Source organism: Myotis davidii, unplaced genomic scaffold (genome assembly GCF_000327345.1).
Source record: "Myotis davidii unplaced genomic scaffold, ASM32734v1 scaffold346, whole genome shotgun sequence".
In the NCBI taxonomy this organism is placed as follows: domain Eukaryota; kingdom Metazoa; phylum Chordata; class Mammalia; order Chiroptera; family Vespertilionidae; genus Myotis; species Myotis davidii.
The window spans coordinates 1,017,684-1,038,484 of NW_006297386.1; the positions used below are offsets into that span (position 1 = coordinate 1,017,684).

The 20,801-nt window shown below is 36.5% G+C and overlaps 1 protein-coding gene and 1 pseudogene across 1 annotated transcript in view; both read right to left on the bottom strand.

Moving 5' to 3' along the window:
• PDE3A (phosphodiesterase 3A) overlaps window positions 1-20,801 on the bottom strand; it is a 258,068-nt gene that overhangs the window by 195,111 nt on the left and 42,156 nt on the right. The window lies entirely within an intron of this gene.
• On the bottom strand, window positions 14,702-14,995 carry LOC107184556 (annotated as a pseudogene).

Below are 20,801 nucleotides of genomic sequence, written 5' to 3' on the forward strand. Positions count from 1 at the left end.
TGTATTTAAGGGAATTCTTTAGTGACAGTGATCTATGAGATAAAGAATGCTGCTTGGGGGCAGAAATTCTCACACCCCCCACCACAAAAACACACACACACACACACACACACACACACACACACACACACACGAGAAAAATTCCAGTTTCTCTTATTTAACTTGTTTGTCGAGATCCAACATTGTATTGTATGTACCAAGAGTGGTTAGACCACCTTGGGGAGTCTATAACCTGACCATTTCTAGCTTTTTACCTACACTAGAATATAAAAGCATCTATACATTTGTCAGGTGGTCCTCAAATATAATTACTATTTCAGAAAAAGAGAACACCGATTAATCAAGTTAAGCATCTTATTCATGGCATCTCATAACCAGGTGTCAGATTCAGGAATCACACTCAAAATTTGTGACATGTTCCTCTCCCCAACCAAGTCTAGGGTCTACCCACTATAATGGTGCCTTTCACAATCACCCACCTTCTCCAACCACCCAGACAATTTTCTCTGATGTTTGTTACACTATTGCTCCCTTGGTTATATAACAAACAAATAAACAATATCAATGTCATATGGTTTACTATTTCAAAACATGCTGTATCCCAAATGAATTTCTTTTTAATCTGGAAGAGAAGCCTACATTCTTCTGGATGACACATAGCTGAGTAGAAGATTTAGGATTCTCAAGATGATTCAACAACACGGAGATATTTCTGATCAATCTGAATACAAATGCTCATCACAGGTCATCAGTGTTAGGGATTAAGTGAAAATGCTCCACAATCAAGAATCTCCTGGTGGCTCCACAGCAACAAGGCAGGCAACTGGGATTCCCTGTGACAGAGTGTGACACGAGAAGCTCCGCCTGGCTGTCTGGAGTCTGAGTCCAAGAGCCCTGGGCCACTTCTGCTTGGTTTTCTGCTCCACCCCAGCTCCCAGAAAAAAGCCTGGTATGTAGTCGGTGCTCCATAAATTATTTTTAAATCAAATCAAGCATGGGCATCTTATACCACTATTCAATATAATAAATATCAAACCCTACTTAAAAGTGATACCCTCATTTCTAAGTGGGTTATTTTTCACATCAATTATGAATTAAAATTTGTTTTAAAATCGTGAATCCTTGAGAAAACCAAAGATGCTCTCTTCTTCACCAAATGACTAAAAATTACTCTTTAGTATCTGAAAGATAAAAACCCAATGCAATAAATTCCACCCTACTTCAATACCCTACAGAGTCAAACAGAGGACCATGAAATACATTGGCATGCATGTATTTCAACCCTACTGTTCACGATATTGTGGGAATAGTTTCTGATTTTCCTTCAGATCTTGGTTCAACCTGCATTGCATAAAAAAAGTCAAGCACAGGTTCTTCACAGCACCATGTACCTCCCTTTCTTGAACATGTGTTTGCTTTAACTGTGTCTGCCTCCCTCTGAGGACAGGGACTACGCTCCCTCTGAGGACAGGGACTGTCTGCTTTCGCTGTCAAGGGCATCCATTGAACCTACCCTCTCAAGCTCCTCACCAGGTCTAGGAGTTACTAAAAAGTAGTAAATATCCTCTAAAGACAATGGATTCTAAATACCTTCTCTGGCTCTATCCTCACATGAAGAAAGATGAGACAAGAGGTTACTTGGTAAGTCTCTACAGAGGTACAATACACCACACATATTCAAAGCCTCTAGGGAATTTCACTGGAAACAAATTGTAAGTTTACATCACAAATGCATGCTCCCTCCTGGTCCAAACATTCGGGGCACATGCTGTACTCATGAGGAAAAATGGCTTACAGATACTCAAGGCTGGAGTAAGAGAAACAAAGTCAGCTGACATGCAGAAAATGGAAAAGGTCACTTCAATATTCATGTCTTGATTTAAGGAATCAACTAAGATTAAGCACTCTAGTGATCTTTTAAAAGAATATCAAGGTTACACACGATTTTTAACAACGTGGGAGCCATCAGAAACACCGAGTCTAAGGAAGAACCATCCAAATTCAAGTTAAATGAGAACTGAGCTCAGAGTGGAAAACAAAACAAAACTGATGACCCAATATTTCTACAAGCAGTTCTGGTTTCAAAATGGGTGAGAGTGGAGGAAGACAACTATAAAGCATTGTGAGCATCCAGGAAATTCACCTTCGCATGCCCTTTGCCCACAGCCTGTGGAAATTTCAGTATCTGCTATGACTGTAAACAGAAGTCTATAAATTATGAATTTGAAGGAAAAATTGTGAAAGAGAAGACATCTATTTTATCTATGTAGACTCAGAAATATCTTCCCAGTAGCACATACTTTCCTCACAAATTACAGTCTGCGTATTTCAATTTTAATTTTTGCTGTTCTTATAAATACTTATTCCTGGGGGGCTGCTAGGACAGTCCTGCCTCATTCTTCATCTCATCATTTCTACACTTTGACATGAGCCCCAGAAGCACATCAGCTATATTGCTATCCACAGAAGAAGACAAAGTCAAAAGATTTCCAGGGATAATGGAGCCAGAACTCTTTGATGAAGTCAAGCCTGAGACCTTCTAGACTTCCATTTGTGGGACAAAATACTTCTGTTTTTATCATGTATATCATTTTCAATTAGGTTTTTATCCCCATACACAAAAGCATACTAATATATATGTTTCCATTACTTAATAACCATTCACCTAAATTTCAAGAACAATTTTAACTAGCAAATGGAGTGGTGCAAAACTGAACATTGCTTTTGGAATATAATACAGGTTTGTTTTTTTGTTGTTTTTTTTTAAAAACTGTGGCTCAGATAGTAGGCTAAATAAACTAAGGAATTAGCCATCTGAATTTTTATGATGATAGGGGAAAAGGTAAGAAGAGAAAAAATCATTTATGTTCTTCCTTTTCTTCTTTAAGAAAGTTCCCAGCATTTTCCATATTCCCAGAAACAGTGAGACTTTGATGAAAGTTGGAAGAGTAAATTCTTGACTTTTTGTCATAGAAAGGAGTACCTTAGTGTCTGGTGAACTGAGAAATTGGATAGATGCACATCTATGTGACTTTGGTTTTAGCTTGTTCATCTAATCACCGTAGGTCTTAGCTTATTCATCTATAAATAACATTTTCTAGTTCGAATGTTTCATCTGCACCGGCACATTATCACTGCTTTTTGTAAAAGATTTATGAAGGGGAAAATTCATACTCTAAATGATTGCGCATCTTAAAAGTGCTTACAGATTAATACTTGAAGTCAGATCACCAGTCCACTCAATCTCATTTATCTTAAATTTTTACTTTAACTTTCAGAAACTCATGAATGTTACAGCAGTTGCATGATGCATTATTAAACTAATGTATAAAATGACCATATTTTCTTTCAAAAGGTTTATATACAACTGAAAATATAAAGCACATAGGTTATCTTTGATTTCATGATTTTATTAGTTTGTTTTATGCTCTTCAACTATATTTAAAACACCTGAAATATAAACTAATACCATGAAAAATGTAAAGATATTATAGCTACATGTATGCCTAAAGAGCAGTGGTGTTTTGTTATACCCTTACCAGCCACACTATCTGAAAGACAGTGGCCTAACACTTAACCCATCTGATTTAAATTAATCCTCATAGCTACTCAAATGCTCCCATTTTAGACAAAAAGAAGTAGTTTCAGAAGAGCTAAGTAAATTATTTTAAGATCATGGAGATAGTAAAAGTTTTTCATATCCTCCATTATGTAAGAGCATCCTCATCCTCTCAAATGATCAAGGGAACTCCCCCGACACACACACACACACACACACACACACACACACACACACACACAGCAGAACAAGATTTTAGTGAACAACAAAAAATCATCTTCTAAATCGTAATGGAGAAACTGTTTTCAGAAGTTATGATAAAACTTATTTTGGGGGGATTCATTCATTATTGCTTATATATGCCTAGTACCTTATATTATACTAGAGGCCCAGTGCATGAAATTCATGCACGGGTAGGGTCCCTAGGCCTGGTTAGCCATCAGGGTCAATGGGGGCCTTCTGGCTGCCAGCCGGGGCCTTCCTTCATTCTGCACCACCCCCTGGTGGTCAGTGCACATCATAATGAACAATACAATTCCCGGTCTCCGGGTTGAACTCCCATAGGGACACTTTGCATATTAACCTTTTTATGTAGATATTTAGAGCCAGACTTAGCTACACAGAGAATCTCTCTTTAGCCTCATTTCATTCAATATCCTTTATTTTCAAAACAAAAAAAATCAGTCTACCTGTTTTAGATAGAATTATAGACTGGCAAACAAATATTCACATTTTTATATTAGGGTGGTAATGATAATGTTTCCTTCCAAATGAAACAATCTAAGGGAGATGTTATTATTCTCTGAAAACTAAAAGATAGAATAGAGATGTTAAAAAAATCTTCCAATGAACCCAAATAATCCAGTATATGGCAGTAACTGCAGCACAGAAAGAGTGACTTCCCTGAGCTGAGGAGTAAGCCAGCAGCAATCCTGGATTTGAGGTAGTTTCCCCACTAAATGTATCCCTCTCCACAGAGCCACAGTAGAAAGAAGACATACATATGTTATCTTCATTACAGCATTTTCTTTCAAGTTCAATGAAATAGTGTGTATATATGCATTAAAAGTAGGGAATGGTGGAAGGGACTCAGGCAGCATCCAATGCTTATATAGCTAACAGGGAACTACTGATGTCAAAGCACCATATTTTAGAATAAATGCTAAATTTCTATGCAGTGACCCATTTCAATTTTGCTCACTTCCATGGTTTTGAAGATCTTCCTCTCCAGTAAAGTGCTTTCCTTTTGCTCCCATGATGTAAAGTAATGCACCCTTACCCTCAAAGAAAGAATTTAAAAATTGGGTAATTTATTTCCAAAACAAAATATGCAATTTTCCTTCAGACAAAATAAAACTTATTAAAACATAGAAGCTCTGAACAGACTGTCAAAGTACAGCAGGAAAGCTGGGGAGTGTGTTGGAGGGGAGAGGGTAAGAGATCAACCGAAGGACTTGTATGCATGCATATAAGCAGAACCAATGGACACAAGACACTGGGGGGGAGGGGAGGCCGAGGGAAGGTCAATGGGGAAAAAAAGGAGACATATGTACGACTATGTGTAATACTTTAAACAATAAAATAAAATAAAATAAAAACCCATAGAAGCTCATTTAAGGCGTGGTGTTTATCAAGGCCAGGGGGATTATATCAAATTATTAATATTAGCAAAAACTTCCTGGATTAAAAAAAAATCTTCCTAAAGGATGCAGTGTGTGAATTTGCTCTACTGGGAAGCATCAGGGCTCCTTCCTCCTTAGGAGAGGTACCTCCTTGGCCGAGCAGAGAGCAAGGTAAAGTGTTCATTTGTTCATTCAAAGCTTTACTGAGTGCATTTGTCTTCACAGAGGTTTCTGTGCATGTGAACTCTGATGTATTAGGAGAGACAGCAAAAGACACAAACTATAAAAGAATCTTCTCAGTATCACATTTAAATTTTAGTCATAAAAGTTTCCAATTTTATTCTTTGCATCACCTAATCATTGGTATGAATAACATCCTCTGAATTTTCAGCAAGATCTCCCTCTTCTACTTCATAGCTTTTAAAGCAGTTTTCAGAACTTTTTACCCAAGGAAGTAGATTAACCAAATTATATCAGTGTAGGGTTTACTTCAACCCATTTCCCCCAAATCAGGACGATGAGGGGTCCAAAAATCCTCTCACTGTATTTTTGCAATCCCGTCAACTAAAACACAGGTGTGTTTTCTGCCCCCTTGCAGATAATTTGCAATATTCATAAAGAAGGAATAAAAGCAGGTGTGAAGAGTAGTTTGGCAGCTAACCACACTTTCAATGAACAGGCCCCGTGACTGTTTATCTCTCAGACCGACTTGGAAATTTCCAAGACTGTCATGTAATGCCTGCCAGGCCCATTAGAGGGAGCTACAGGGATCCTAAGTTTTCTGACAAATGGTATTTAGATGAGCCACTGACAGAAAATGCAAGTGACCCAAGAATATGAATGGAGTGCGTAAAATGCCTGGAGCCATCAAGATCTTGACTCCAAAGCGCCAGTAGATCACCATATTCCCAGATGGCCAAGAGCCATTTTTGTCCGCTATTCTTTGTTAGCGCTTAGGCCTGGGAAGACTATGGGGCACCCCTTCTTAGGAAAGCAGCGCTGTAAATTGCTCACTAGGTTTCAGAGCACCTGGATGCTGACAGTTTCCTGGCAGCTTTGGATGCTTCTCAAACTATGCGAGATGATGCCACCAAGTGCCTGAGATAGGTTACGTAAGTGTGCACAGGAGAAAGCCAGAGTGACATTAGTAGTGGGAATGGGTGGCATTAGTTGTTGAAATCCTGACATACAGGAATGATTGTGAATTTCCTCCTATATTGGTAAGTAGTTCTCCTGTGTGAAATGCTTAAATATTTAGAAAACAAAATTTTAAACTAATGCCATTTTTAAGTTTCCATATTTGAAATGATTTAACCAAGTTCTCCTTTCCAAGCGTTGAAATCAGACCTGGTGTTAGAGATGAAATGCTCGCATCATCTTCCAAAGCAATCAGTCTCTACCTTTTACTGGCATTTAAGCAAAAGGTCATCGTCCTAAACAGTACATAAACTTTTCCATTAAAAAAAAAGCCCACACAGATTCTTGGGAATAGCCAAGGAATTATATTATTTCAAAATAAATCACACTATCACTTCTCCAGAAATTGTAATAATTTTACTTTTCTGTTTCTTTGATTTTCTTGAAGGTGAAAGTTGCCTCACTTAAAAGCAAATAACTTGAGGACTAATAAATTGTCTATGGAGTTCTGATTACCACATATGGGTATGCGAAATTATCTCATGAGCTCAGCCAGTGTGGTTCAGTGATTGAGCAACGACCCATAAACCAAGAGGTCACTGGTTCGATTCCAGGTGAGGACACATGCCCAGGTTTCAGGCTCAATCCCCAGGAGGGGCATGCAGAAGCAGCAGATCAATGATCATTGATGTTTCTATGTCTCTCTCTCTCTAAAATCAATAAAAAGTTGTTTTTAAAAATTATCTCATTATTTTAGCAGAACTTTAACAAACAGCTTGAAATATTGAGATGATTTAAATAGTTGCTTCCTTTTACTCTCTCAAGAGAAGTTGTGTTATATTTATATTTAATCCTGCACTATGCACTATGCTAAGTGCTTTACATTCACTATCTCTGATTCTCACCAAAACATCACAACAAGGACATGATAATCGGTTTACATTTTATAAACAAAGAATCCAGGGCTTTGAAGGTTAAATGACCTGCCCAAGGTCACAATTCTCGTAACTTATGGAGCCAAAATTCAGTTGTCTCAATCTAAAGCCCAAATACAAACCCACACTCTAGCCACACTAACATTTTTGCCACTCGTTACGTAAGCACAAACACAAACATTACCCTTGAACAATGTTAGTCACTAAATTGGAGTCATAGATACTACTAATAATGATACTTCCTTCTCCAAGTTTTGAAATTTTTGTTTTATAGACTTTTTATGGCTTAAAAGATCAAAGTTTGCCACTTATTTTATGACTGCACACTGGGTCTGATCACCTGACTGCCTGGGAAAAGCACTAGGCCGCAGGACCAGGAAAGCTGGGCCATGAGCACTCCTGGCCACTAGCTGTACGATTCGGGGCAAATCTCCAAGTTCCTCTGTGACAGACATCTCTGACTTACAAATGACATCTATAATCACCCTTGAGATGTTTGCGGCTGTCTTTATGATTTTGATAGCATGCCCAACACTTCACACAACTGCACTCCCAGAAGCCACAATGAGGACATGTTTGAATTTTTTGTTGCAGGGCTAACAGAAATAAAAAATGCAAGAGGCCTTTTCTTTGGACGAGGTAAAAAATGGGAGAATTCAGTGGGTTATTTAGAAAAATAAAAAATGACACGAAGGCCACAATTTATGGAAAGCAATTCAGATTCTGTGAGGTCATAAAATTCCAATCTGAGATCTATGTTTGATTATATTTTCAAACCACATGCAATAGATGGTCTTTTAAAGAGCAGGGTCAATACCAGTTTCTGTGATGTCAAGTGATTTGATTCTCTTCTGTTAGGGGCAAACATCTCAGGATAAGATTCCAGAAAGGTTATTTTGGCTTCAAATATTATAATGAGCTTTGAAAGACAATGAAACAATGCCTAAGCTAAATATATATTTCATTTTTAAATATATTTAATATGTGTAAGCACAGAGCACCTGAGAGGAGTTCCTCTTATTAAGTGCCATTCTAAAAATATGTTTTCTTGAGAAAGCAACACCAGCAAACAGTTAAATACCATATGCTACAAGTCATGGAAAACAGAGTTTAACTACAGTTCACATAAGACTGAGAGCTCAAAAGAAGGTTATTTTGAAAATGCACCCAAATAAATTTTAAAACAGTTGGGGGCATTTTGTAGTTCAAGCTTACAACTATACGGCAAAATATGCAGTAGATGTTGGCATTTGGGTGATTGGAGCCAGAAAAACATAAAGAATCAGAGTCTAGGATATATGGAATGGATTTGATTCTTCTGTATTTGAAACAAAATGAGAAACTGAAATAATCGACATAGAAAAAAATCAACAATAACAACTATAAAAAGTAAATATACTCTTTCCAATGGTCAAATCTAAATATATTCACTTTCTTTTTTATAACCCCTTTCTCCCAAAGTGTTTTGGATGTAGTAGGTGCTCAGTAAAGTGTTCATTCAGTAATCCCTATCTTTGCATTTGAAGTGAACCCATTGCATTAGTTAGGATAGAGTCTTCTCACCCTACGCAGAGGTTCTCAACCTGTGGGTCGCGACCCCTTTGGCAGTCAAACGACCCTTTCACGGGGGTCGCCTAAGACCATCCTGCATATCAGATATTGACATTACGATCCATAACAGTAGCAACATTACAGTTATGAAGTAGCAACGAAAATAATTTTATGGTTGGGTCACAACATGAGGAACTGTATTTAATGGGCCAGAAGGTTGAGAACCACTGCGCCTACAGGGTTAGTTGCCTAAAAATTGTTCCTGGGTTGAGAAAGTGCTTCTAAGACACAAATGTGAACAATACAATATGTATAACTAAACAGTCTTCCATTCAAAATATTCTTTACCTCAGAAGGCCCATAGCTCTAGTCTCTAAAATTTTGAATCATTTTTTTAAAAGGGCTATAAGTTGCAGTACTCTACCAAAGGACAGTTTTAGACAAGAGTCAAAAGTAAGATAAAACAATGTTAAAAAGTAACCATTTGAAGAAAAAAAAGAAAGAAATCATAAGTCAAACTATGTCAGCTATTTTTTTGATCTATATTCATCAAAGGCAATATTAAGCAATAAACCTTAATTCTACTCAAAACCACTACTTAATGACATGCTAATTCATATCAACTACAATTCACGTGGCAGAACTATAAGAGGGTAGGAAATGGAAAGGTTCATAACATCAATGCTATTTAGAGTTAACAGATTCCACAAAATCCCAGTCATAATATTCCCCTAATAATCTTTATTTTTATAGATACTATTATATTGATATACGTTTTTAAAAAAAAAATATGCCAATAATAAAACCCTTTTTGATGGAATTCATTCAAATACTTTTGAAATACAGGAACAGAGAAAACAATTTGCAGTCTAAACCATTGGATGCACAATAAGCTCACTACTACTGCACATGCCTGGTCCTCTGAACATCAAAAAACTAAATAAAAAACTAAAACCTCCAAAATTTACAGATTGCAACTAATATACATAGTAATTACATCCCTCTTTAATCTCACCCATATTAAACATAAAATATGTACCGAAATTGAAATAATAAACATCCAAACAGGAGAGTTTGATTCGTGGTGTTTCTTCATAATTTAACAGATTACAACAGAAAGCAAAAGTTCAATGTGGAGGACCTGAACTAGACAGTCCATCACCACCTGGTGGTCAGTGCACATCTAACTCCCGGTAGGGTGAACTCCCACCAGTGGGGACAATTTGCATATTAGCCTTTTATGATAGAGGGCAGTGATGGTGAACCTTTTGAGCTCGGCGTGTCAGCATTTTGAAAAACCCTAACTTAACTCTGGTGCCGTGACACATATAGAAATTTTTTGATATTTGCAACCATAGTAAAACAGAGACTTATATTTTTGATATTTATGTTATATATTTAAATGCCATTTAACAAAGAAAATTCAACCCAAAAAATGAGATCGAATGTCACCTCTGACACACGTGTCATAAGTTTGCCATCACTGATAGAGGGTATTTGTTTACATAAAAAATTCTTAATAACTTACTGAGCCTATGTTAGAAGAATTTGTGAAATTTTGGAAATCACCATACCACCCAGGGCTCCTTATTCCCACCCTTAAATGAGACTTGGAAAACCAGTCTGAGTGAAAGTGAACCAATGGTATAGACTTTTGACTCCTTTCATTATAGGAAGTAGACAATAGCCTCCCAAATCTAATCTTAACCATAACAGCCTTAGGACCTTAATGAATTTTCCAGGGATCTTCACCAGCTAAGTCCAGTGAGTACATAAATACATAAATTTGATTTTAGTGAATGAGAGTAATTGAATCTAATCTTCAGCTACATACAGGAAGTCTAACGGCGAGACCCGGCATCAGTCCCATTATTAAGGAGAACAACAAACTACTCCCATTATTAGACTAATTGATATAAAGTCTCCCCCATCATATGGAGTTAAAAGTTACATGTCACTGTCATTATATTGATTCTACTTTTGCTTTTTCGAGCAACATACAAGTGTGACCACTCTTCTTAACGGCAACCTTGTAACTAATTGGAGACAGGTGCGTTCGCTCCCCTTTAGTCTTCTCCAGGCCACACGGTCCCACTTCCTGTTTCCTACACCATTTCCAGACTTCTAGCACCACAGTTTGTCAATGTCTTTTCTAAAATTATGGTGTATTGGACAGAACACAATATTCCAACTGTGATCTGGCCAGTGTTAAGTACGTCAAAGATATGACTTCCCATGATGTGGACACTCTATTTCTATTTATACTGCCTTAGGAAGTCTTAAAGAGGTTTTTAGTGTTTTTTTGTGTGTTTTTTTTCCCTTTTTCTTTTAAGCAGCTGCATCATTCAATTGGCTTATATTAAATTTGTAGTCAAGTAAAACCTCCAGATGTTTTTTAAAAACTAAAAGTTTTCATCTTCAATTTCCACTTGGAGCCAGCCACCACTTACTTGAGTAACAGGCAGAGAATTCAGATGGGCAGCTGCCTAAAATTTCCACTTGGAGCCAGCCACCACTTACTTAACAGGCAGAGAATTCAGATGGGCAGCTGCCTGAGAGAGGGACACATACCTGGGATCCTCCACTTTTATTTTGTGACACAGTCTCTTCTAGTTGGCACTGTCATTGCGAAAAGCTTCATAGAGAGAATTAAGTAGTTTGTCTTTGGGAAAGTCTTTAATATTCAAATATACATTTATGTGTAGTGTTGTTTATGTTATATTTAAAATATGCTGGTAACTATTCTCAGTGCTTTAAATAATGTAAGATCATCTTCTCTGGATAACATCTCTGTGACGTAGATTTTGTTTTTATAAACAATTAACAAATGAAGAAACTGAAATGAAGACAATTTACGTAGCTTGCCCCAGAGAGCACAGCCAGTAAGAAGCATTGCCAGGATTCAAAACCAGGGAATCTGGAGCAAGTTTTGGGCTCGTAGTTATTAGATTATGCTGCCTCTTGACCCTAAAATACATGCTTGGTAAAATAGGCACGGTGCCAGCCACTTGGGAAACAAACAAAATAATATATCATCATCATCATACTTCTATGTTTGTCTTAGTTCCATTAAGTAGATAACAGATAGATAAATACATAAATAGCATCACAGAAAAAAAGTCACAGACATTCTGAGGATAACTTCATATTTTTGAACCCAAAATATGAAGATCACTGATGAAAGGATTATAAAGTTTAATACCTGTAAAGTGATTAAAATAATGCCTGGCTCACCCTGAGTGCTAGCTCTATTTAAATATCTACTTTAAAAACATATTTATTCATACAAATATGCATATACGTAAATTCATATTTACCAATCACAAAGTTCCTAGGGCAAGAAAGAGCAAACTTTTAATTAAATAGTAATGAAATTTCATTTTAAAGAGTGAAATATTCTCTTAAATATAGAAGAAAAGCACAGTGAGAACTAAAGCAGGCAGGCTATCTGAAACACTGAATGATGGGGAAAAAAATCACTCAACTTCTTTAGCATCCATCTTCCAGTGGAAAGAATTTCATTATTTTCATGTATATCAGCAACATGTTTGGGAATTAAAGAAAAAAAATCATTCTGAAAAACACCAGACATTACTGGTTACCCCAACCAATTCAGACACTTGACATTTTTGGCAACTCATATATGTTCCTGCTAATCCAAGATTATCTTAAACATGTTTTTTTGTCAGTTTCTTCCAAATGAGACAAGACTCCATAGACTGTCATTTTAGCCTCAGGCTAAGGGTTACATACCAATAAAACCTGAAGCATCTCATCACTAGAACTTCCTCATTTGGCTTTGAAGCTTGGTTGCTGTGATGCCCAGAGAGAGAGAGACAGAACAGGACATGACTGCCCAGATGGACAGAATTCAGGAAGGAATTCTACTGTCATTACACCACGGTCCACTGTCTCGAGATGTCTGTGCTTTTGTTGATATTGTTTTTTAAAATTACAATAATCCTTACTATTCATCAAAGCTTATCATTGGCTCTTTGGTTTACTCTACAGTGAATGTCAGTGATGAAAACTTTGCTTACTTTTATGATTTTTCAATAAATAGTTATTCTGACATGCACATGTGGCAGTTTCAATGTAAATCATTCATAAGACAGCTGGGAACATTCATCCACACCACCTCCCAAACAATTGTTGTTTTGTATGAATAGGAGCACTGCACTGTTAATTCATCTGTGAATTTGTTAGAATTTTCTAATAAAGTAAACTCATAAACATATGTTCAAATTCGTAGATTAGGAAGTTGCCATCATATATACTCCTCTATATCTATTTATATTTATTGAACTAGTTTCCCGCTGAAATGGAAATTTGCTATTTAGGAAGAGTAAGTAAAAGGGAAAGGGGGGAGAAAAAGAGACAGAAAGTGAGAGGTCTACTGTTGTCAATTATCCCCCCCAAATACAAAAGGGACAAGATGCTTTGCGGCAGCTCATATCTCTATTAATTACCACTTTTTTTCTTTCTCATCGCCACCATTACCCATCCTGACAACTAAGAACTGACCACCTTTTTCTCATAGGCATTCAATAATACAGCAAGAAATAATATGATTACTACAATAGTGTTAAGAATTTCTAGCAAAAAAAAAAAATTATTTACTTTGGTAAAAAGAAGTTTTACTTTGGTAATACCTATTTTCTCAATTCAAAAAAAAAAGGAAAAAATCAAAAATTTTTAATTAAGCAATTGACACTTTATTTCCCATAATAATTTTAAAATAAAAGTACAATTATCTATACTATGTATATCATCATATTATCTAATCTCCAAATTTCATAGTGACAAGTATTTATACACACTGTACTGGGCAACAGAGAATACTTTTTTGGTCTCTCCTAGCAGGCTGCAAGTTTCCAAAGCTAAGTCCTGAACCTCTGAACATATATTTAGGAATCAAAATGTTTGCTTTGGGGGGAGGGAAAATTAAAGAAGTTTCATTTTTGCTTCAAAGAGCTTCCCCAAGGAGTGGTGACTCATTTCCATTACATATCATCATAATGAACACTGTTCTCCTGGCTTTCATAATAGTGTGAATTCAAGGTCATATGTGTAACATATACTTACCTGAAATCCAGCATATTCATTTGGGTATATATGGGGTGTCTCTTGTGTTCTTATTCTGATATGAAAGGCATTAGCACTATGGTTTCAAGAACAATTCTTTTAATCATAAATACAATTTATGTGTGATTTGAGTCTGGGCTAATTTCTAAGAAACCATTCAGCAATAATGGTCTCACCTAAATACCCTGTGAAGCTGCAATTAATTAAGGGACTGCTGATTCTGAGAACTAGGCAACCAACAAGGGCATGAGGGGGAAATTGTAAGTCTAGATGCCAAGTTCTGAGCAAATATCAACAATCCCCTCTTCACGTTTGTTATATATATATAAACTAGAGGGAGAGGATAATAAGAATTATATGAATAATGTTAAATAAAAAGTATATACAGCCCAGCCAGCGTGGCTTAGTGGTTGAGTATCAACCTATGAACCAGAAAGTCAGAGCTAGATTCCAGGTCAGGGCACATCCCAGGTTGTGGGCTTGATCCCCAGATAGGGGACATGCAAGAGGCGGCTGATCAATGATTCCCTCTCATCATTGATGTTTCTATCTCCTCTCCCTCTCCCTTCCTCTCAGAAATATATAGTTGTTGTTAAATTTGCCTCTAGTTCAATAAGATGCTTGTAAGGCAGACTAATTGTATTGTTGATATTCAGAACTTCTAGACAACAAAGAATGAATCAACTTCCCTGGTTTAAACTTGTCTTAAAACATATTATTTTGTTAACTTGAACATCTATGATATGCCTTGAAAATGTACAGCAGAAAGCAAAATCACAGAGAAAGCAAGAAACTTCACCAATATATCTAACCTAGACAGATGTTTGCTTGTAGTTTTTGGCAACCGAAATCTTTCTTCCACACATTGCAAAGATGCCGGTTTTGTAAGCACAGCCCTGACAGTAATTAGAACCGGGTTGGTGCACAGAATTTTTACAAATTCTGCAAGTGCAGATTTCTTCTTTCCATATGGATCGGATCTTGCTTTCTTTGAGATCAAAGCTTTATTTTCATTCAGCTTTCTTCCACCACTTTCTGAGGTATGTATCCCTTGCACCATCTTCCCATGTATCTGGGGTGATAACAGTACCGAGTCTCCTTTCACATTTTCACACACCATCCTTTTGTGATGGGTCCCTTTAGCCACAGTAGCAGCAGCAGCTTGAAAACACCCAAAACCCCCCAACACTTTCTACTTGTAGTTTGTGTCATCTCTCACCAACTTCAACCTCCCTGGAAGATGCTGCTACTTCTTCACCCTGACGCTAAACACAAGAACCGCACTCACACCCTAGTTCTCACTCAGTTACATGTACTACTAATCTTTCCACCTCTTTAGCACCCAAGTGAATGAAAACCCCACCTTCTACCCCTACCTTTACCACCACTAGCCTTACCTGGGAAAATGAGTTCCGGCAGAAGTACTTATTATTGAAGCCAGAGGGCCCTGCAAACCACCAGAAGGCCTCAAGAGGAGTTAGAGTGTTGTTGGGCCCTTGTTACAAAGGGAATCAAACTTTCAGGAAACGTAAGTGGCAAAGCAAAACACAGATCACCAGGGCTCAAACCTCATGCATGAGAGTCGAAACGTAAGTGACAGAGCAAAACACAGATCAGCCACTCACCAGGGCTCAAACCTCATGCATGAGAGTCGACTTAACCTTTATAATTATTTCTAAACCAGAATTAATGATTCTGAAAGTCTGTTTTTGAAGGAACACCTTTGTTTGTTCAGGTGCACGAAGCTGTTTCCCTATGCCACAGAAAAACAAGTTCAAGGCCCTATGAAAAGTGTGCACTTAAAAGGATCGCTTGAATCTCAGCTGTACGTGCACTATGAGACATTTCAGGATTATCTCAAGGAAGAAGTCAACCAAGGCAGATATGAGTGTGTGAGTGCATATATATGAGTGTGTACAATGTGTCTCTGAAAGGGAGAGAGGGAGATAATGGGGAAAAACTGAGTTCCTAACAAAGAAATTGCCATTATTCTTTATAAGATTCAGATCTATGACAATACATGCTGGAAGCCAATTCCAGCATGACAGCTGGGCTGAATCTGGAGTGGCAAAAGGCATGTATTTCCCCAAACCTGAAAAGGGATGGATTGCTTGCTGCCAGACAGCTCAGGGCATCTTAATCTACATATTATTGCCTCCCACTGGCCAAACACCTGAACAGCCATAGGCAAATTCCCCCATTCTGACAATGCTTGTGTATTCCTCCACCTTGCCTCAGGAAAATTTGTGTTAATAAAAAGCATGGGGTCCTGAGACGAAGAGATCTTAGTTTCTTAGCTAGGCTCCGCTGACCCCCAAATGCCTTTCAAAATTATGCTTCGTCTCTGGACTCCTTATTAAGTTACACACAGCCCCTTCTCCAGATTGCTGAACCCTTCTTAATGCCGGAACGAGAACCCCAGCAAATACAAAGATTTACAAGGCTTTATGTTAAATGTGTATACATTGCCTTCGTATATTTTGAGAGTATGGATCATTTACTAAAAATGTGATAAACATGTATAAATACACATTTTGAAAAATGAAAGGCCACAGCTCTTGCAGAGATCTGAATATAGAGAATGGCACTATAATTTGGTATGGTATAAAACCAGCATAACTAAAATCAACCCAGCCTCCACTGGCTACATATTCCAGTGACTTGTAGTATTCCAAATGTAATTATCATGCAACTGAAATTTGACATTATTGCTGTTACATAACTATTACAACAAATTAGGTAAAAGTATCAGTATTGCGCATTAAGTTATCAAAAAGTATAAGGAGTATGTCTATATTCTGACAATCACACTATGAAAGACAATAAATTTTTAAAAGGTAAAAACACCAGAATATTAAATCAAATTTCAAAAGTCTATACCAATTTTAACTGCATAACCTTTACAATTTTAAGAATTGTCTCCAAGGCAAGAAATTGATATGCTAGTAACTCCAAATGCCTTTTAGAATTCACATATTCCTAAGTGTATAAAAATATTCATATATGTCTTCACTTAGAAACCATTTAGCAAAATTTGCCTGCTTTTATTTACTTATAGGGAGAAGGAGACCATATAGCAATGGTAAATGGGTTATTCTCTCGTGTTCACCTAAGGCTAGATGGAGCCATTGTCATTGTCAGGTCATTCCATATAATTTTTAGTACATGACTTTGTTGGAAATAAGTCTGTATTAAATCATGTGGAATTTTTTTCTGACAGAATCATATTTTCTAAAACAGAACTTTACATTTGTTATAATGGATGCCCTCAGCAATAACATAAAATAGAATAAAATTGATTTTTGTTCAAAGGTATTTGCTCCATATATAATCTAAAAGTTAAATTAAAATTCTTTCTTCTGAAAGCACTTCTAATTATCAAAGAGGCACTAGACAGCAAGTTAATGCTACCCTAAAATTTAAAAATAAATACAGCAATAGCAAAAAAAAAAAAAAAAAAAAGGCAAGTAAAAGCAAGTTGAGACTTTGCTATTATTGTTATTTAGGAAATTTATACTATCATATTAGCAAAACTTTATAATTTAGGTGGGAAAAGAAAATGCAGTTATTACACCATCTGAGCCAAGTTATCCTAAGACTGGCTAGTCTCAGAGCTTGGATTTTTCCAAATATTTGCCCACTCTTGACTTTATGTTGCTCATTACCAATCTATGTTTTTAGGACTTCAAAGGCCAGCTATTCCAAGGAGCAAGAAGCTAGACAGACATGAAACCTGAATGCCACTCTTAGGAACACAGAGTGCTCTGGCCCAGCCACAAAACCAGGCCTCATTTCACCTCTCCCACTTCCTGTTCATAGCAAAGGTTAGAAACAGATTCTGTTCCCAAGCACAAAAGTCAGCATGTCTTTTTTTTTTTTTTATTACCAATAAAACTCTAAGCAGAACACAGAGGTACAAATGTTTTATGCTGTTTTCTTATTCTATACCAGAGTTATAAACTCTTAAGATGGATAGCAATGTAATTGTTAAATTCTACAGATTAACTTGGTTGCAATTAAAGCAACAAACATCATCACCAATAGAAAATTCTCACAATCTTGAGTTGTCCGGTGAGAATATAGATTAACTCTTATAAATACATGTATAAGAACATAAATTTGATCATCAAAGTTAGAGCTACTATTAGTATAAAATGTTTTCTGAACAACAAAATATGAAATTATATTTATACAAAGGCAAAATAAATGATAGGAAAGTCAACTTTGGGGAAAATAATACTAGAAAAGTATAGAAACATATATGCGTAAAATTCAATGCCATAATATTTTAAGGTGGGTAATTTGTTAATTGGACAATTTCTGGACTAGAGAGGTACATATACATTTATCTAAAATAACTATTTTTATTTAATTTGTCATCACTATTATGGTTTTACCATTTTAAAATCCTCTATTTTATTCCTTCCAAACTATGTTTCTGCTCATACTTAAACACCCACCATGATAAGGAAAAGCATTTATTTTTTTTGCCCTAGTTCTACTACTTGGGATAATACAGAAAAAATATCTATCACTCCCCCCTATTTCCAGTAAACTACAGTCCATCAGATTTAGCCTGTCAGATTTAGGGCACATGAATAGAAGGTGAGATCACTTTATTGACTGATCACTTTATTGACTGATAACATCTGGAATCTGATAACAAAGTGAAATAGTAACTTACCCTTAAACCAGAAGTCTCCAGAAGGTTATATTACTAGAGATAACCCTGATATTCACCCAGCATGGGGACTTTATTAGTTTAGCACCCTGTAGCCAACCCTTCAGGGATTCTGCTCCACACTATAGAGAAACTAAGGCTTATGCTAGCACCTTTGCAGTACTTTTGAAAAGTCCTGTAACCCAGCCATTGCCTGGGGTCTCCCTGGTCTTTGGTACAAGTAAAATTGCCTTGAATGCCCCCAAATTCCAGTTAGTAAAAGTTCCTGACCCAACCTTTACTCTTGGCCAAAATTCCTGCTACTTGTAATTATCAGTTGAGTTTTCATTCTTCTTGGATGCTAGTTTATTCCCGGATTACCTCTATCCACAACATGTGAACCTTGGCATGAAGCTCAGACCATTCTCACATATTAAAAATAATGGAAAACTTGGAAGCAAGCTTTCATGAATTTACGAGACTTGACTGAGTTTGGAGGATAGAGATATGGGGGATTTACAAGCAAGAGTCACACTACAGTTGACTGCCAACTCCTGGTCTCCTGAACTTTCTCTTTCCCATACTCTTCTGCAAGTTGCCAAAAAGATTAAAAACCTCCTTTCTTTGTCACGCAGATATTTTTTTCTCTTCTCTGAAGTCCTGACTGCATGATAAACAGCCCTTTGGGGAATGGGTAGAATGAGAAGGGAGTAATGTCCTCATTATACCTGTAACAATATCTAATTATTTTCCCATACTTTTCTAAAGGCAATTTTGGTGACATTTGTAAAGTAGGTAACACATGCTTCACTGGACTAAAAAAAAAGTCCCTAAAATTATCCTCATGCCACTCTTTTTCTTCATTAATTAAATTTAATTAGAAGGTTAAATTTAATTTTAAATTAGTTATTAAGTATGGTACTTAGTATATCATGGATGTTCAAAATAGATACATATAGTATTTCTGTTTATTATAAAATAAAACAAAAACATATGGCTTTCTTTTCTTGTCAAACCTGACATTTTAAAATGCATCCTTCGTATTAACAAAGTTTCATTTGCTATAAGAGACATATCATACGATCTCACTCATATGTGGAATCTAAGTAACAAAAATAAACTGCTGAACAAAATAGATCCAGAGACAGAGAAGCATGGAACAGACTGTCCAATCTCAGAGGGAAGGTGGGCGTGGCTGGGTGAGTGGGAAGAAATCAACCAAAGAACCTGTAGGCATATATGCTAAACCTATGGGCACAGACAATAAGGTGGTGGAGGCCTGAAGCCGGGGGCAGTGGCAGGCTAAAAGAGGTCAATGGGGGGAAATGGGGGACTTATGTAATATTTTCAATAATAAAGATTAAAAATAAATAAAATTATTCTTAAATTATAAAAAAAAGAGACATGAAAATGTCACCTGTGGTGTACAGCACTTCCTCTTATAGCAACCCCAAAGGAGATGTCACAAAGCACTTTTTATTGATTTCAGAGAGAGAAAAAGAGAAACAACGATCAGTCAGTTACCTCTCGCATATGCCTGGACTGGGGATCGAACCCAAAACCTGGATGTATGCCCTGACCTGAATCAAACCTGTGACCCTTGGATACATAGGACAACACTCCAACCAGCTGAGCCACACTGGCCAGGCCAGAAGACTTAGTTTCTTTAATCTATTATACCTTAGATAGATGCATCTAGCCATGTATCTGAAAAAATAATCATAAATGCAAATAAGGGTATATTAAAAATTTTTAGGAGCTTGGGTGGAGGAAGCTTTCCCCAAAGGGGAAAATACTACTAACAATAAAACATGTTTTAAATATATTTACTTCAGTATCAGTTATACTAAGAGAACCTGGAGATAGTTGACAAGTCCAACAAGAGAGAAATGCTTAAGTAACATATGACACACGCATTCACAAAATATTAAGTGTACAAGTAATGAAAGTGACACAAGTGATGAAAGTCTTAATAATTTTAATGTTGTAGAAAATAGTAAGAAAATAGTATTTATTAAAAACACAGAAAATCAATCCATATTACACTATAATCCTCATTGTGTAGACTATAAAAAACACTGAAAAACTAATGGGAGAAATTGATAAACTATTAATGATGATTATTTTCATTTTTTGTTGTCTATTTCTGAAAGAATTTAAGCTGATGCATCATTTAAAAATATAACTACATTAAATAAAATTTAAAAAAATTGGATGAGGCAGTGGGTCACCAGAAAATAAGAACAGGAATG